Below are 18,781 nucleotides of genomic sequence, written 5' to 3' on the forward strand. Positions count from 1 at the left end.
GGGACAGGAGTGAAGATGAACTCAATGATATCAGCCTCCTCCAGCCCTTGAAGCTGCTCTCCCTCCTGACTGATCCAGAGTTCCTCCTGTTCCTCTTTAATGTGTGGGGGGGGCTCTGGGTCCTCCTGGTCCAGACTGGAGCTCCACTCCTGCTGCTCAGGGGGAACCTCTTCTTTAACCAGCAGCTGCTGGACGTCTGCAGGAAACAGGAAGCACAGTCAGAAAAACTGTGAAACTAATCACCTTTACAAGTTGAGTAGTGTTGCAGCCCTAATCAATGCCTTTGTTTATATACTTGCATACCTCTTCCAGTTCAGCCAGATTGTAAACTATGAATTCTTTTGGGGATCAATCACAGCTACTCTGCGCCTATAGGATGGAAATGCTCCTCTAGTAGTTAAAGTCCGCAATTCAGACCTTATTTAAGTAAAAGTACAGTTATTACTTATCGGATCTGCACAAACCAGATATCAGATTAAAGCTGAGATTCCACAGATCGTCACGGTGCGATCAAAACTCACCGCAGCGAAAGCAAATCCAGACAACACACAACGTAGCTTTACTGAGCCAAAACGGCAATATGTCTTACCTTTTGCTGTTTCTGATCAAAAGTTGTGTTCAATGGCATTAAAACGATACAAAACGCTGCTGAAGGTTAATCCAATGTGTCTGTGTCACTTTGAAATGATTACTGATAATCCATCTTCATATTTATGGCAATAAGCCTAGGTTTCAGTTTTCAGAGGTAACATAGCTTTGGGTTTGGGCAAGCTGCGTACGCATCACTCTCACTCCTTATTTGGTAACGCGTAGGTGGATTTTAGGAACTCCCCCTCGATTCTATATTTTCTAACGGTTCAAAATCGAACGAGGGGGGCCAGAGAGAGGTCAAATCCACCCAAATGACCCCAGAAGTGGGGTTTTTTCTAAACCTCTCTAAAAAGGTCAAATGTCACTTGTTTTGCATCAATCTTGATACAGGGTACTTATTATATGTTGTACTTTGGATTCCTAAAGCTTTTAGTCTACTAACCCATCATCCAAGGGTAGTTTTCACTATAAGTAAAAAAGAATCTTTGGACGGACACTATAATTTACAGTTTTTTACTATGTTCAATCTGAATTTACTTTAAAGGACACCTATCATGCTATATTTGAACAATATATTGTAGGGCCATACCTATATAAAGTATATAAATATAGTTTTTTTTTTCAAAATACCAAACAGATCCTGCGTTTTAGCCATGCCTCATTTCGCTCTATTTGCTCTTTCTAGCCCTGTTTTTGCAGGGGGCTGATTCTGTGAGCTGCAGCTGACCACGCCCCCCTGCAGGAGATGGGGAGACGTGCTCTGATCAGCTGCTGGGCTGTCAGAAGAGGGGGAGAAAAAGAGATCTCCGTCCTCCGTGTTTTATTATATAGAGTCGTTATTCATTTGTTTTAAAGCTCAATAAATAACAAAGAAGACCTTTGACCGGCACTTTTATCATTTTGTCCGGAAGATTTAAACTTTAATGGACATCTTGACCGGCGAAAGAAACTGAAACTCTGCCGCACGGTCCCCTCGTTCCTTGGAAGAGGCGGAGAGGTGGGTGTTTGTCATCTGCTGGTGGACTAACCGGAGAGAATTACAGTGCTTGCCTCGACGGGGAGGGATTGCATTGAATTAAAGCAGCAGGAGCAAACGCTTGCCTCGGGGAGGGAGAGAGAAAGCCACAGCGGAGAATAAACAGAAGGGTAACCATGGTAACTATGGGCGGGAAGTCTTCTTCGCTGCTTTTGTGGCAGACTACAGCGCCACTTACAGGCCTGGCATATGTACTACAGCGTCTCCAGGGCTTTCGAGCGGCAATGGCCGGCCGTGGCCCAACCCCACATTACCCTGATAGGTGGAGAGTTGGCCCAATAGCCGTAGCGCCACCGTCCTGACGTCAGTGAAGTGTTCAAATCTGGATCAGTTTTTATCAGATCCTTTGCAGCCCCTTTTTTAGAGATTTGGGTATGGAGGAAAATAGAGAGGGTTGTGTTTTCTGACACTTGGTGAGTTCCCTGGAACACCGGGGACACATATTCATGTAGAAAAGACGTACACAAGTGCATTTTGCATGATAGGTCCCCTTTAAAATAAAAACATCTATATTGATTCTACATCCAACTCACAGGTTTATCATTGCTTTGAGAGAAAAGATTATTAATTTAACCCTTTTAGAAGTGAAGTTATAGTCATTTGTTCTGGGAATGTCATTTTAGATCCTGAGACCTGAAAAACAGGCTCAGGGCTTAACAGATTAAAAAAGAGTCAAAAGAGTTAATAGGCTCTGATAACTACAGCTCAGACTGAGAGGCTCTGATAACTACAGCTCAGACTGAGAGGCTCTGATAACTACAGCTCAGACTGAGAGGCCCTAATAACTACAGCTCAGACTGAGAGGCTCTGATAACTACAGCTCAGACTGAGAGGCTCTGGTAACTACAGCTCAGACTGAGAGGCTCTGATAACTACAGGTCAGACTGAGAGGCTCTGATAACTACAGCTCAGACTGAGAGGCTCTGATAACTACAGCTCAGACTGAGAGGCTCTGATAACTACAGCTCAGACTGAGAGGCTCTGATAACTACAGCTCAGACTGAGAGGCCCTGATAACTACAGCTCAGACTGAGAGGCTCTGATAACTACAGCTCAGACTGAGAGGCTCTGGTAACTACAGCTCAGACTGAGAGGCTCTGGTAACTACAGCTCAGACTGAGAGAGATAACTACAGCTCAGACTGAGAGGCTCTGATAACTACAGCTCAGACTGAGAGGCTCTGTATGATAACTACAGCTCAGACTGAGAGGCTCTGATAACTACAGCTCAGACTGAGAGGCCCTGATAACTACAGCTCAGACTGAGAGGCTCTGATAACTACAGCTCAGACTGAGAGGCTCTGATAACTACAGCTCAGACTGAGAGGCTCTGATAACTACAGCTCAGACTGAGAGGCTGATAACTACAGCTCAGACTGAGAGGCTCTGATAACTACAGCTCAGACTGAGAGGCTGATAACTACAGCTCAGACTGAGAGGCTCTGATAACTACAGCTCAGACTGAGAGGCTCTGATAACTACAGCTCAGACTGAGAGGCTCTGATATCTACAGCTCAGACTGAGAGGCTCTGATAACTACAGCTCAGACTGAGAGGCTCTGATAACTACAGCTCAGACTGAGAGGCCCTGATAACTACAGCTCAGACTGAGAGGCTCTGATAACTACAGCTCAGACAGAGAGGCTCTGATAACTACAGCTCAGACTGAGAGGCTCTGATAACTACAGCTCAGACTGAGAGGCTCTGATAACTACAGCTCAGACTGAGAGGCTCTGATAACTACAGCTCAGAGTGAGAGAGATAACTACAGCTCAGACTGAGAGGCTGATAACTACAGCTCAGACTGAGAGGCTCTGATAACTACAGCTCAGACTGAGAGGCTCTGAGAGGCTGATAACTACAGCTCAGACTGAGAGGCTGACAACTACAGCTCAGACTGAGAGGCTCTGATATCTACAGCTCAGACTGAGAGGCTGATAACTACAGCTCAGACTGAGAGACTATGATAACTGCAGCTCAGACTGAGACACTCTGACAACTACAGCTCAGACTGAGAGGCTCTGATATCTACAGCTCAGACTGAGAGGCTGATAACTACAGCTCAGACTGAGAGGCTCTGATAACTACAGCTCAGACTGAGAGGCTGATAACTACAGCTCAGACTGAGAGGCTGATAACTACAGCTCAGACTGAGAGGCTGATAACTACAGCTCAGACTGAGAGGCTCTGATAACTACAGCTCAGACTGAGAGGCTCTGATAACTACAGCTCAGACTGAGAGGCTCTGATAACTACAGCTCAGACTGAGAGGCTCTGATAACTACAGCTCAGACTGAGAGGCTCTGATATTGACAGCTCAGACTGAGAGGCTGATAACTACAGCTCAGACTGAGAGGCTCTGATAACTACAGCTCAGACTGAGAGGCTCTGGTAACTACAGCTCAGACTGAGAGGCTCTGATAACTACAGCTCAGACTGAGAGGCGCTGGTAACTACAGCTCAGACTGAGAGGCTCTGATATTGACAGCTCAGACTGAGAGGCTGATAACTACAGCTCAGACTGAGAGGCTCTGATAACTACAGCTCAGACTGAGAGGCTCTGGTAACTACAGCTCAGACTGAGAGGCTCTGATAACTACAGCTCAGACTGAGAGGCTGATAACTACAGCTCAGACTGAGAGGCTCTGATAACTACAGCTCAGACTGAGAGGCTGATAACTACAGCTCAGACTGAGAGGCTCTGATAACTACAGCTCAGACTGAGAGGCGCTGGTAACTACAGCTCAGACTGAGAGGCTCTGATAACTACAGCTCAGACTGAGAGGCTCTGATAACTACAGCTCAGACTGAGAGGCTGATAACTACAGCTCAGACTGAGAGGCCCTGATAACTACAGCTCAGACTGAGAGGCTCTGATAACTACAGCTCAGACTGAGAGGCTGATAACTACAGCTCAGACTGAGAGGCTCTGATAACTACAGCTCAGACTGAGAGGCTCTGATAACTACAGCTCAGACTGAGACGCTCTGGTAACTACAGCTCAGACTGAGAGGCTCAGACTGAGAGGCTGATAACTACAGCTCAGACTGAGAGGCTCTGATATCTACAGCTCAGACTGAGAGGCTCTGATAACTACAGCTCAGACTGAGAGGCTCTGATAACTACAGCTCAGACTGAGAGGCCCTGATAACTACAGCTCAGACTGAGAGGCTCTGATAACTACAGCTCAGACAGAGAGGCTCTGATAACTACAGCTCAGACTGAGAGGCTCTGATAACTACAGCTCAGACTGAGAGGCTCTGATAACTACAGCTCAGACTGAGAGGCTCTGATAACTACAGCTCAGAGTGAGAGAGATAACTACAGCTCAGACTGAGAGGCTGATAACTACAGCTCAGACTGAGAGGCTCTGATAACTACAGCTCAGACTGAGAGGCTCTGAGAGGCTGATAACTACAGCTCAGACTGAGAGGCTGACAACTACAGCTCAGACTGAGAGGCTCTGATATCTACAGCTCAGACTGAGAGGCTGATAACTACAGCTCAGACTGAGAGACTATGATAACTGCAGCTCAGACTGAGACACTCTGACAACTACAGCTCAGACTGAGAGGCTCTGATATCTACAGCTCAGACTGAGAGGCTGATAACTACAGCTCAGACTGAGAGGCTCTGATAACTACAGCTCAGACTGAGAGGCTGATAACTACAGCTCAGACTGAGAGGCTGATAACTACAGCTCAGACTGAGAGGCTGATAACTACAGCTCAGACTGAGAGGCTGATAACTACAGCTCAGACTGAGAGGCCCTGATAACTACAGCTCAGACTGAGAGGCTCTGATAACTACAGCTCAGACTGAGAGGCTGATAACTACAGCTCAGACTGAGAGGCTCTGATAACTACAGCTCAGACTGAGAGGCTCTGATAACTACAGCTCAGACTGAGACGCTCTGGTAACTACAGCTCAGACTGAGAGGCTCAGACTGAGAGGCTGATAACTACAGCTCAGACTGAGAGGCTCTGATATCTACAGCTCAGACTGAGAGGCTCTGATAACTACAGCTCAGACTGAGAGGCTCTGATAACTACAGCTCAGACTGAGAGGCCCTGATAACTACAGCTCAGACTGAGAGGCTCTGATAACTACAGCTCAGACAGAGAGGCTCTGATAACTACAGCTCAGACTGAGAGGCTCTGATAACTACAGCTCAGACTGAGAGGCTCTGATAACTACAGCTCAGACTGAGAGGCTCTGATAACTACAGCTCAGAGTGAGAGAGATAACTACAGCTCAGACTGAGAGGCTGATAACTACAGCTCAGACTGAGAGGCTCTGATAACTACAGCTCAGACTGAGAGGCTCTGAGAGGCTGATAACTACAGCTCAGACTGAGAGGCTGACAACTACAGCTCAGACTGAGAGGCTCTGATATCTACAGCTCAGACTGAGAGGCTGATAACTACAGCTCAGACTGAGAGACTATGATAACTGCAGCTCAGACTGAGACACTCTGACAACTACAGCTCAGACTGAGAGGCTCTGATATCTACAGCTCAGACTGAGAGGCTGATAACTACAGCTCAGACTGAGAGGCTCTGATAACTACAGCTCAGACTGAGAGGCTGATAACTACAGCTCAGACTGAGAGGCTGATAACTACAGCTCAGACTGAGAGGCTGATAACTACAGCTCAGACTGAGAGGCTCTGATAACTACAGCTCAGACTGAGAGAGATGACTACAGCTCAGACTGAGAGGCTGATAACTACAGCTCAGACTGAGAGACTATGATAACTACAGCTCAGACTGAGAGGCTCTGATATTGACAGCTCAGACTGAGAGGCTGATAACTACAGCTCAGACTGAGAGGCTGATATCTACAGCTCAGACTGAGAGGCTCTGATATTGACAGCTCAGACTGAGAGGCTGATAACTACAGCTCAGACTGAGAGGCTCTGATAACTACAGCTCAGACTGAGAGGCCCTGATAACTACAGCTCAGACTGAGAGGCTCTGATAACTACAGCTCAGACTGAGAGGCCCTGATAACTACAGCTCAGACTGAGAGGCTCTGATAACTACAGCTCAGACTGAGAGGCTCTGATAACTACAGCTCAGACTGAGAGGCTGATAACTACAGCTCAGACTGAGATGCTCTGATAACTACAGCTCAGACTGAGAGGCTCTGATATCTACAGCTCAGACTGAGAGGCTGATAACTACAGCTCAGAATGAGACGCTCTGATAACTACAGCTCAGACTGAGAGGCTCTGATAACTCAAGCTCAGAGTGAGAGAGATAACTACAGCTCAGACTGAGACGCTCTGATAACTACAGCTCAGACTGAGAGGCTCTGATAACTACAGCTCAGACTGAGAGGCTCTGATAACTACAGCTCAGACTGAGAGGCTCTGATAACTACAGCTCAGACTGAGAGGCTCTGATAACTACAGCTCAGACTGAGAGGCTGATAACTACAGCTCAGACAGAGAGCCTCTGATAACTACAGCTCAGACTGAGAGGCTGATAACTACAGCTCAGACTGAGAGGCCCTGATAACTACAGCTCAGACTGAGAGGCTCTGATAACTACAGCTCAGACTGAGAGGCTCTGATAACTACAGCTCAGACTGAGAGGCTGATAACTACAGCTCAGACTGAGAGGCTCTGGTAACTACAGCTCAGACTGAGAGGCTCTGCTAACTACAGCTCAGACTGAGAGGCTGATAACTACAGCTCAGACTGAGAGGCTGATAACTACAGCTCAGACTGAGAGGCTGATAACTACAGCTCAGACTGAGAGGCTGATAACTACAGCTCAGACTGAGAGGCTGATAACTACAGCTCAGACTGAGAGGCTCTGATAACTACAGCTCAGACTGAGAGGCTCTGATAACTACAGTTCAGTGGGTCTCAAACGGTTTGGTCAACATTAAAGTAAACAAACATTTCCAAAGCACACATTGTTAATGTTATTATAGTAATACAAAAACAACAATATAAATAATAACAGGTGGTAAATCATTCCAGTGTAGGACAGTAAAGCTAAAATATAGTTTAAAAGGTGAGTGATGAGTAAAGTATGCATACAGAAGAAGGAAGCATGCTGAATATGTGAAATCAGAATCAGAATACCTGTATTAGTCCCACAGAGGGGACATGTACGTTGTTACAGCAGAAAAGAGCCACAGACAGCTTAATGTGACAGATGAAGAGTTTGGTTCCAAAACGCGATAAACGCCACTTTTGAAAAAATGAGTTCCCGCCAAAATCAGTATTGTATTTCGTGGGTATTGAAAAGTCAATATTACATTTTATGCAAAAACGCGATATCCGCCGTGTTATTCTGTCCTGTTTCTTCCTTTCTTTCCAGACCGCGACAAACGCCAGTCTCGCCAGTCTGTCGCTTGTTCTCATACGAAAGCAAACGTCTGTCACGCAGACACATCATTTGCTGACCGAAGATCGTCCGACAAAAAATCCTGTCTGCAACGCCACCTTTTGCAGCGTACTGGGTGAATTTAATTTAGATTAACAAATGATATTATTCATACAGGACTGCCTGCTCTTAAAACGCGTGGATCATTAGACGACGCTATGTTGATGTGTAGCCGAGGTTATATCGTGAAGTGAACGAGGCACAGCTTTTCTGTTGAATCTTTAATGTTTAAGTTTCTTTGTTTGCATGTTCAAATGTAGCCTACTTAAGGAATGCGTATCACTTAGCCTATAGTTGTCTGAAGGCCCAGACACACCAAACTGACACCAAAGAACACGTCCCCATGGAACACGACTGTTGTGTCGCCTCACGTCTCTGCGTCTTGGCCAGTCGCACTGGAACACACCGCAAAGACTTCAGCCGACGGCCAAGAAGCACGTACGAGTGGCAATACCTCTCCTTACCAGCAGGCGGCGGTAGTGTGTATTCGTCATTCAAAAGAGGCAACCAGAAGACAGACTGCGTGATATATACAAACAACAAATAGCTCCATGCTACAGCTCGAGCCAAGCAGCACAGAGATGAGCCAAGATGTGAACAGGATCGGTGCAGCGCCTTTTCAGTGGGGAAAGATATAGCACATATAGCCTATCCTGCTATTCGTGTTTATTCTTTTAATCACACAGCGTTAAGATTAAATACAAATGTGCCTACATAGCATAACTGTCAGTTGCAGCCGTAGCATTATTATTGGTTTAACTACTAACAGTATATTTTTAAAACATTTGAAAATGACCATCTTGAACAGCTACAACATTAAACTAGGCAGATTGTGGACAGTAACAAGCCTCCCGATTCAACATGTCGAATCGGAGGCGGAAGGCGTCGGCACGGCCGAAAAGACACGACGGTGCGGGACACACCAATCTGAGTAGGGCGACAGGACGCTATTCGACGGCCAGACATCTATCGACGGCCGAAATCGGCCCGGTGTGTCGCGGCCTTGATGCATTGCTTGGACACAAATGTCCTCGTCTAGTTGGCTGGTCATCTGCCATTGCTATTTGATAAATAAGCCGACTGCAAGTTGAATTCATGAAGAAAAGTAGGCAGTAGCCTAAGTAGGTACGTACACACACAATACATAGGCTACATAAATAGCACTACATAGGCTATAGCAGGCATGGGCAAACTAAGGCCCGCGGGCCATATACGGCCCGTTGGGCTTTTTAATCCGGCCCGCCGAATATTGGTACAAAATTGTCCAAATTATAGTAAAGACCGCATTCATTTTGCCTTTTTCCTGCAATACCCGGCATTTCAGTTGATCCCACTAGATGGCGCACTCTAGACACAAATGACCTTTGCTGGAGTCGGCAAGATCTAAGAACCAAATACGTCACGCTTACAGTCCTCTGTTGATGTTGTTGTGAGTGGTGTTGTGGAGAAAATCAGTGACGTAAAACGCCATGTGGGTCATAAGAAGGCACGAGCTATTCGACCAACAACACCATGATGTCGTCGGCTGCTCCCCGTGTTATCATCCTGCCCAGATGCCTGTTCTTCATGTGCCAGGTTTCAACTGAGAGTTAAGGACCCCAGCTTGACTGAAGAAGAGAAACGCAGTGAGTCTGCATCCTACATCCTACACAGGAGACGAGCACGGCAGGTAGATCATGATGCAGAATGTGATACTCCCTAAAGCGCCATAGGTCAGGCATCCTGTTCCAGACAGCTCGACATGCATCTCTCTCTCGTTGTTATTCACCATGGGACAGGAAGTAAGCAAGCAGTGGATCATGTTCACCTGTCCACATGGATGGAGCATGGAAATAGAAAAGGTAGCAATATGACTGCTCCAGCTCTGGACCACTGGTCACGTCAACAGTTGAGTGGTGCTCTTCGCCGCGCTCAGAGGCTGCGATTGTTCAGCGATTCTTCTTTTGGTCAGAACAAAAGTATGAACCTGCTGTCCATGCTGTCTTCCTTTATGAAGGAGGCCTTTCCAAGAGTCAGTGCTGAGTATGTGTTTCCTATAAGGGGGGGGGGGCTTTCTGCCCGTGGGTCGTGTGTTTGGGACGATTGAGCAACAGGTTCCAAAGAAGGATACCATTCTTATGCCAGAGGAATAAGATCAGCTTTTGGGCAGTCATGGAAATGAACACGTCTTTGGGCAAGACTGGGAGGCTTATGATCTCAAGACAGAAACACAGGGGGGGGGGTCTCCTAGGGGCTGTGCTGGTTGTATAGTCTGTGTTGTAGTGTGTGTGTGTGTGTGTGTGTGTGTGTGTGTGTGTGTGTGTGTGTGTGTGTGTGTGTGTGTGTGTGGTCTCCTAGGGGCTGTGCTGGTTGTATAGTCTGTGTTGTTGTGTGTGTGGGGGGGGGTCTCCTTGGGGCTGTGCTGGTTGTATTGTCTGTGTTGTTGTGTGTGTGGGGGGGGTCTCCTTGGGGCTGTGCTGGTTGTATAGTCTGTGTTGTTGTGTGTGTGGGGGGGGTCTCCTAGGGGCTGTGCTGGTTGTATTGTCTGTGTTGCAGTGTGTGTGCGGGGGGGTCTCCTAGGGGCTGTGCTGGTTGTATTGTCTGTGTTGTAGTGTGTGTGTGGGGGGGGGTCTCCTAGGGGCTGTGCTGGTTGTATAGTCTGTGTTGTTGTGTGTGTGGGGGGGGGTCTCCTTGGGGCTGTGCTGGTTGTATTGTCTGTGTTGTAGTGTGTGTGTGGGGGGGGGTCTCCTAGGGGCTGTGCTGGTTGTATAGTCTGTGTTGTAGTGTCTGTGGGGGGGGGGTCTCCTAGGGGCTGTGCTGGTTGTATAGTCTGTGTTGTTGTGTGTGTGTGGGGGGGGGGTCTCCTAGGGGCTGTGCTGGTTGTATAGTCTGTGTTGTAGTGTCTGTGGGGGGGGGGGGTCTCCTAGGGGCTGTGCTGGTTGTATAGTCTGTGTTGTAGTGTGTCTGTGGGGGGGGTCTCCTAGGGGCTGTGCTGGTTGTATAGTCTGTGTTGTAGTGTGTCTGTGGGGGGGGGGTCTCCTAGGGGCTGTGCTGGTTGTATAGTCTGTGTTGTAGTGTCTGTGGGGAGGGTCTCCTAGGGGCTGTGCTGGTTGTATAGTCTGTGTTGTAGTGTCTGTGTGGGGGGGGTCTCCTAGGGGCTGTGCTGGTTGTATAGTCTGTGTTGTAGTGTGTCTGTGGGGGGGGTCTCCTAGGGGCTGTGCTGGTTGTATAGTCTGTGTTGTAGTGTCTGTGTGGGGGGGGTCTCCTAGGGGCTGTGCTGGTTGTATAGTCTGTGTTGTAGTGTCTGTGGGGGGGGGGGTCTCCTAGGGACTGTGCTGGTTGTATAGTCTGTGTTGTAGTGTGTCTGTGGGGGGGGTCTCCTAGGGGCTGTGCTGGTTGTATAGTCTGTGTTGTAGTGTCTGTGTGGGGGGGGTCTCCTAGGGGCTGTGCTGGTTGTATAGTCTGTGTTGTAGTGTGTCTGTGGGGGGGGGTCTTCTAGGGGCTGTGCTGGTTGTATAGTCTGTGTTGTAGTGTCTGTGGGGAGGGTCTCCTAGGGGCTGTGCTGGTTGTATAGTCTGTGTTGTAGTGTCTGTGTGGGGGGGGTCTCCTAGGGGCTGTGCTGGTTGTATAGTCTGTGTTGTAGTGTCTGTGGGGAGGGTCTCCTTGGGGCTGTGCTGGTTATATAGTCTGTGTTGTAGTGTGTATGGGGGGGGGTCTCCTTGGGGCTGTGCTGGTTGTATAGTCTGTGTTGTAGTGTCTGTGGGGAGGGTCTCCTAGGGGCTGTGCTGGTTGTATAGTCTGTGTTGTAGTGTCTGTGTGGGGGGGGTCTCCTAGGGGCTGTGCTGGTTGTATAGTCTGTGTTGTAGTGTCTGTGTGGGGGGGGGTCTCCTAGGGGCTGTGCTGGTTGTATAGTCTGTGTTGTAGTGTCTGTGGGGAGGGGTCTCCTAGGGGCTGTGCTGGTTGTATAGTCTGTGTTGTAGTGTCTGTGGGGGGGGGTCTCCTAGGGGCTGTGCTGGTTGTATAGTCTGTGTTGTAGTGTCTGTGGGGGGGGTCTCCTAGGGGCTGTGCTGGTTGTATAGTCTGTGTTGTAGTGTCTGTGGGGGGGGTCTCCTAGGGGCTGTGCTGGTTGTATAGTCTGTGTTGTAGTGTCTGTGGGGGGGGGTCTCCTAGGGGCTGTGCTGGTTGTATAGTCTGTGTTGTAGTGTCTGTGGGGGGGGTCTCCTAGGGACTGTGCTGGTTGTATAGTCTGTGTGTTGTGTGTGTGGGGGGGGGGGTCTCCTAGGGGCTGTGCTGGTTGTATAGTCTGTGTTGTAGTGTGTCTGTGGGGGGGGTCTCCTAGGGGCTGTGCTGGTTGTATAGTCTGTGTTGTAGTGTGTCTGTGGGGGGGGTCTCCTAGGGGCTGTGCTGGTTGTATAGTCTGTGTTGTAGTGTCTGTGTGGGGGAGGGTCTCCTAGGGGCTGTGCTGGTTGTATAGTCTGTGTTGTAGTGTCTGTGGGGGGGGTCTCCTAGGGGCTGTGCTGGTTGTATAGTCTGTGTTGTAGTGTCTGTGGGGGGGGTCTCCTAGGGGCTGTGCTGGTTGTATAGTCTGTGTTGTAGTGTCTGTGGGGGGGGGTCTCCTAGGGGCTGTGCTGGTTGTATAGTCTGTGTTGTAGTGTCTGTGGGGGGGGGGGGTCTCCTAGGGGCTGTGCTGGTTGTATAGTCTGTGTTGTAGTGTGTCTGTGGGGGGGTCTCCCTAGGGGCTGTGCTGGTTGTATAGTCTGTGTTGTAGTGTCTGTGGGGAGGGTCTCCTAGGGGCTGTGCTGGTTGTATAGTCTGTGTTGTAGTGTGTCTGTGGGGGGGGTCTCCTAGGGGCTGTGCTGGTTGTATAGTCTGTGTTGTAGTGTCTGTGGGGGGGGGGGTTCTCCTAGGGGCTGTGCTGGTTGTATAGTCTGTGTTGTAGTGTCTGTGTGGGGGGGGTTCTCCTAGGGGCTGTGCTGGTTGTATAGTCTGTGTTGTAGTGTCTGTGGGGGGGGGGGTCTCTCTAGGGGCTGTGCTGGTTGTATAGTCTGTGTTGTAGTGTGTCTGTGGGGGGGGTCTCCTAGGGGCTGTGCTGGTTGTATAGTCTGTGTTGTAGTGTCTGTGGGGAGGGTCTCCTAGGGGCTGTGCTGGTTGTATAGTCTGTGTTTGTAGTGTCTGTGTGGGGGGGGTCTCCTAGGGGCTGTGCTGGTTGTATAGTCTGTGTTGTAGTGTCTGTGTGGGGGGGGTCTCCTAGGGGCTGTGCTGGTTGTATAGTCTGTGTTGTAGTGTCTGTGGGGGGGGGGGTCTCCTAGGGGCTGTGCTGGTTGTATAGTCTGTGTTGTAGTGTGTCTGTGGGGGGGGGTCTCCTAGGGGCTGTGCTGGTTGTATAGTCTGTGTTGTAGTGTCTGTGGGGAGGGTCTCCTAGGGGCTGTGCTGGTTGTATAGTCTGTGTTGTAGTGTCTGTGGGGGGGGGGGTCTCCTAGGGACTGTGCTGGTTGTATAGTCTGTGTTGTTGTGTGTGTGGGGGGGGTCTCCTAGGGGCTGTGCTGGTTGTATAGTCTGTGTTGTAGTGTGTCTGTGGGGGGGGTCTCCTAGGGCTGTGCTGGTTGTATAGTCTGTGTTGTAGTGTGTCTGTGGGGGGGGTCTCCTAGGGGCTGTGCTGGTTGTATAGTCTGTGTTGTAGTGTGTCTGTGGGGGGGGTCTCCTAGGGGCTGTGCTGGTTGTATAGTCTGTGTTGTAGTGTGTCTGTGGGGGGGGTCTCCTAGGGGCTGTGCTGGTTGTATAGTCTGTGTTGTAGTGTGTCTGTGGGGGGGGTCTCCTAGGGGCTGTGCTGGTTGTATAGTCTAACCGCTGCAGGAAGGAAGGACCTCTCCGTGAGACAGAAATCAGATAGACTTTAAAAGGCGTTTGCTAGCGAGGAAATGGGGCTGGGGGTTTCTGTGTCACAGAGACCTATAAGAAGAGCAGCAGCAGAGAGAGAGGGGACAGACCTGCTCTGTGGACCTGGAGCTGAGGCTGGAGCACCGCGGACAGCAGGGGGCGCTCCTGTGACACAGAGAGAGAGAGAGGTCTTTGAATATAGGCTTACTGTAGAATAGCAGGGCCGGTCGAGCACAGGCGTTATAGAGGCGCTGCGCTGGCAGCTCGGGGAGGGGAACACATTGTTTTTGACCGTTGGCGCTCATCCTGATTTTCAGCCTTGATGTAACAACATTCATAATTAAGTAAATGTAACACCCTTTTTCCCCCCGGTTACACTTTGCATTTGCCCTGTACGATGGGCGCTGGAAGTGATGAAAGTGGGGATGTTGGCTTATCAGGCGCCCGCAGCTCACAGCCAAAGGGCGAGTGAGCGAGAGAGAGAGAGAGAGAGAGAGAGAGAGAGAGCGAGAGAGAGAGAGAGAGAGAGAGAGAGAGAGAGAGAGAGAGAGAGAGAGAGAGAGAGAGAGAGAGGAGAGAGAGAGAGAGAGAGAGAGAGAGAGAGAGAGAGAGAACGAGAACCGGTACCGGCGCTGTTGTTATTAGCACCTGGTGCTAGCTGCGCTAACGGATATAAGAAGAAGATGTTTCTACAATAATGTGGAGGGAGAGTTCTCTGCAGTCAGAGTGAGAGGCTGATAACTACAGCTCAGTGAGGTGAAGGACTCTCTGAGGGTTCAGATAGTTCACTTTAGTCTCAGTTATCTCAGTGAGGTGAAGGACTCTCTGAGGGTTCAGATAGTTCACTTTAGTCTCAGTTATCTCAGTGAGGTAAAGGACTCTCTGAGGGTTCAGATAGTTCACTTTAGTCTCAGTTATCTCAGTGAGGTAAAGGACTCTCTGAGGGTTCAGATAGTTCACTTTAGTCTCAGTTATCTCAGTGAGGTAAAGGACTCCCTGAGGGTTCAGATAGTTCACTTTAGTCTCAGTTATCTCAGTGAGGTAAAGGACTCTCTGAGGGTTCAGATAGTTCACTTTAGTCTCAGTTATCTCAGTGAGGTAAAGGACTCTCTGAGGGTTCAGATAGTTCACTTTAGTCTCAGTTATCTCAGTGAGGTAAAGGACTCTCTGAGGGTTTCAGATAGTTCACTTTAGTCTCAGTTATCTCAGTGAGGTAAAGGACTCTCTGATGGTTCAGATAGTTCACTTTAGTCTCAGTTATCTCAGTGAGGTAAAGGACTCTCTGAGGGTTCAGATAGTTCACTTTAGTCTCAGTTATCTCAGTGAGGTGAAGGACTCTCTGAGGGTTCAGATAGTTCACTTTAGTCTCAGTATCTCAGTGAGGTAAAGGACTCTCTGAGGGTTCAGATAGTTCACTTTAGTCTCAGTTATCTCAGTGAGGTAAAGGACTCTCTGAGGGTTCAGATAGTTCACTTTAGTCTCAGTTATCTCAGTGAGGTAAAGGACTCTCTGAGGGTTCAGATAGTTCACTTTAGTCTCAGTTATCTCAGTGAGGTAAAGGACTCTCTGAGGGTTCAGATAGTTCACTTTAGTCTCAGTTATCTCAGTGAGGTAAAGGACTCTGAGGGTTCAGATAGTTCACTTTAGTCTCAGTTATCTCAGTGAGGTAAAGGACTCTCTGAGGGTTCAGATAGTTCACTTTAGTCTCAGTTATCTCAGTGAGGTAAAGGACTCTCTGAGGGTTCAGATAGTTCACTTTAGTCTCAGTTATCTCAGTGAGGTAAAGGACTCTCTGAGGGTTCAGATAGTTCACTTTAGTCTCAGTTATCTCAGTGAGGTAAAGGACTCTCTGAGGGTTCAGATAGTTCACTTTAGTCTCAGTTATCTCAGTGAGGTGAAGGACTCTCTGAGGGTTCAGATAGTTCACTTTAGTCTCAGTTATCTCAGTGAGGTAAAGGACTCTGAGGGTTCAGATAGTTCACTTTAGTCTCAGTTATCTCAGTGAGGTAAAGGACTCTCTGAGGGTTTAGATAGTTCACTTTAGTCTCAGTTATCTCAGTGAGGTAAAGGACTCTCTGAGGGTTCAGATAGTTCACTTTAGTCTCAGTTATCTCAGTGAGGTAAAGGACTCTCTGAGGGTTTAGATAGTTCACTTTAGTCTCAGTTATCTCAGTGAGGTAAAGGACTCTCTGAGGGTTCAGATAGTTCACTTTAGTCTCAGTTATCTCAGTGAGGTAAAGGACTCTCTGAGGGTTCAGATAGTTCACTTTAGTCTCAGTTATCTCAGTGAGGGTAAAGGACTCTCTGAGGGTTTAGATAGTTCACTTTAGTCTCAGTTATCTCAGTGAGGTAAAGGACTCTCTGAGGGTTCAGATAGTTCACTTTAGTCTCAGTTATCTCAGTGAGGTAAAGGACTCTCTGAGGGTTCAGATAGTTCACTTTAGTCTCAGTTATCTCAGTGAGGTAAGGACTCTGAGGGTTCAGATAGTTCACTTTAGTCTCAGTTATCTCAGTGAGGTAAAGGACTCTCTGAGGGTTTAGATAGTTCACTTTAGTCTCAGTTATCTCAGTGAGGTAAAGGACTCTCTGAGGGTTCAGATAGTTCACTTTAGTCTCAGTTATCTCAGTGAGGTAAAGGACTCTCTGAGGGTTCAGATAGTTCACTTTAGTCTCAGTTATCTCAGTGAGGTAAAGGACTCTCTGAGGGTTCAGATAGTTCACTTTAGTCTCAGTTATCTCAGTAAGGTAAAGGACTCTCTGAGGGTTTAGATAGTTCACGTTAGTCTCAGTTATCTCAGTGAGGTAAAGGACTCTCTGAGGGTTCAGATAGTTCACTTTAGTCTCAGTTATCTCAGTGAGGTAAAGGACTCTCTGAGGGTTCAGATAGTTCACTTTAGTCTCAGTTATCTCAGTGAGGTAAAGGACTCTCTGAGGGTTCAGATAGTTCACTTTAGTCTCAGTTATCTCAGTGAGGTAAAGGACTCTCTGAGGGTTCAGATAGTTCACTTTAGTCTCAGTTATCTCAGTGAGGTAAAGGACTCTCTGAGGGTTCAGATAGTTCACTTTAGTCTCAGTTATCTCAGTGAGGTAAAGGACTCTCTGAGGGTTCAGATAGTTCACTTTAGTCTCAGTTATCTCAGTGAGGTAAAGGACTCTCTGAGGGTTCAGATAGTTCACTTTAGTCTCAGTTATCTCAGTGAGGTGAAGGACTCTCTGAGGGTTTAGATAGTTCACTTTAGTCTCAGTTATCTCAGTGAGGTAAAGGACTCTGAGGGTTCAGATAGTTCACTTTAGTCTCAGTTATCTCAGTGAGGTAAAGGACTCTCTGAGGGTTTAGATAGTTCACTTAGTCTCAGTTATCTCAGTGAGGTAAAGGACTCTCTGAGGGTTCAGATAGTTCACTTAGTCTCAGTTATCTCAGTGAGGTAAAGGACTCTCTGAGGGTTCAGATAGTTCACTTAGTCTCAGTTATCTCAGTGAGGTAAAGGACTCTCTGAGGGTTCAGATAGTTCACTTTAGTCTCAGTTATCTCAGTGAGGTAAAGGACTCTGAGGGTTCAGATAGTTCACTTTAGTCTCAGTTATCTCAGTGAGGTTAAAGGACTCTCTGAGGGTTTAGATAGTTCACTTTAGTCTCAGTTATCTCAGTGAGGTAAAGGACTCTCTGAGGGTTCAGATAGTTCACTTTAGTCTCAGTTATCTCAGTGAGGTAAAGGACTCTCTGAGGGTTCAGATAGTTCACTTTAGTCTCAGTTATCTCAGTGAGGTAAAGGACTCTCTGAGGGTTCAGATAGTTCACTTTAGTCTCAGTTATCTCAGTGAGGTAAAGGACTCTCTGAGGGTTCAGATAGTTCACTTTAGTCTCAGTTATCTCAGTGGCTCTCAAACGGTTTGGTCACAATTGATGTAAACACATATTTCCAAGGCACTCCTTTATAATTATTGGGATAAACAGGTTTGAAATCATTCCATATACTACAGGACAGAAAACCAGAGATATCCTTTAAAACTGGAGAGATTAAAAAATATGCATAAATAAATAAATGTTATAGGTAAAATAAGATATGATGAACAACACAAATAACATAAGTTACATGTATTGGCTATTGGTTATGTTCACAAACTTATTTGGTTATTAAAATGTAAACCGATCTTTTTCATATGGGGGTTTCAGGGTTGTAGATCTAGATCTAGATCTAGATCTAGTAGTGATTCTGCTCAAAGTGCTCCAGATTGAAGCATTTTACTTTATTGTGTATTCCTTGGATACTCTATTGAGGGGGGGGGCAGCTCAAATCTCGCATAGGGCTGCAAATGGTCTAGAGCCGGCCCTGACTGTATATACACAGGAGAGTAAGAACGAGACAGCTCACTCTTGTTTACTAAATCACCACTTCCGGTGTCTCTCACTCTAACGTGTTACCAGCTAGCATGCTAAGCTAGCTTCTACAGTCCGAGGTAAACAGAAGAAAAAGAGACACACACACACAGAGAGACACACACACACGATGATCAGAGCTCACACACACCATGGATCAGCTGGAGCTCACACGCTTTCTCAGGAACACGAGACGACGAGACGCAAAATGGTTCCGAGAGGGGACCACTTCCGGTTTTCGGACTTCAAAACAAAAGCACGAAGCATTTCCTAAGGCAGGCCTTTGACCGGCCCGCAGCTTCGTTCTTATAATGTTTTATTGATGGCCCTGTAGCACAAAGAGAAAGCATATTGAACATGTCTTGGTGGCAGCACTCGATCTGAGGGCTCGTTCTGCCGCAGTTTGCCTTTTCTGTGAAAGAGCTGTATTTTGGGTTCGGGAGGATCCGTGGGAAAACCCGGAGCGGAGTCTTTGTTCGTGAACTGGACTGAACTCATGTTGGGGTTGCTACCAGCTGGACT

At 47.7% G+C, this 18,781-nt stretch overlaps 1 long non-coding RNA gene across 1 annotated transcript; it reads right to left on the bottom strand.

Moving 5' to 3' along the window:
- Nucleotides 1-117: 117 nt before the first annotated feature.
- LOC117486034 lies at nt 118-18,520 on the bottom strand. The gene is made up of 3 exons (XR_004556260.1): nt 18,411-18,520; nt 13,993-14,047; nt 118-196 (listed from the first exon to the last, which is right to left on the bottom strand). It is a non-coding gene; the product is annotated as an uncharacterized LOC117486034 (long non-coding RNA).
- Nucleotides 18,521-18,781: the final 261 nt, after the last annotated feature.

The sequence above is a fragment of the Trematomus bernacchii genome, unplaced genomic scaffold, assembly GCF_902827165.1.
Source record: "Trematomus bernacchii unplaced genomic scaffold, fTreBer1.1, whole genome shotgun sequence".
Lineage (NCBI taxonomy): Eukaryota > Metazoa > Chordata > Actinopteri > Perciformes > Nototheniidae > Trematomus > Trematomus bernacchii.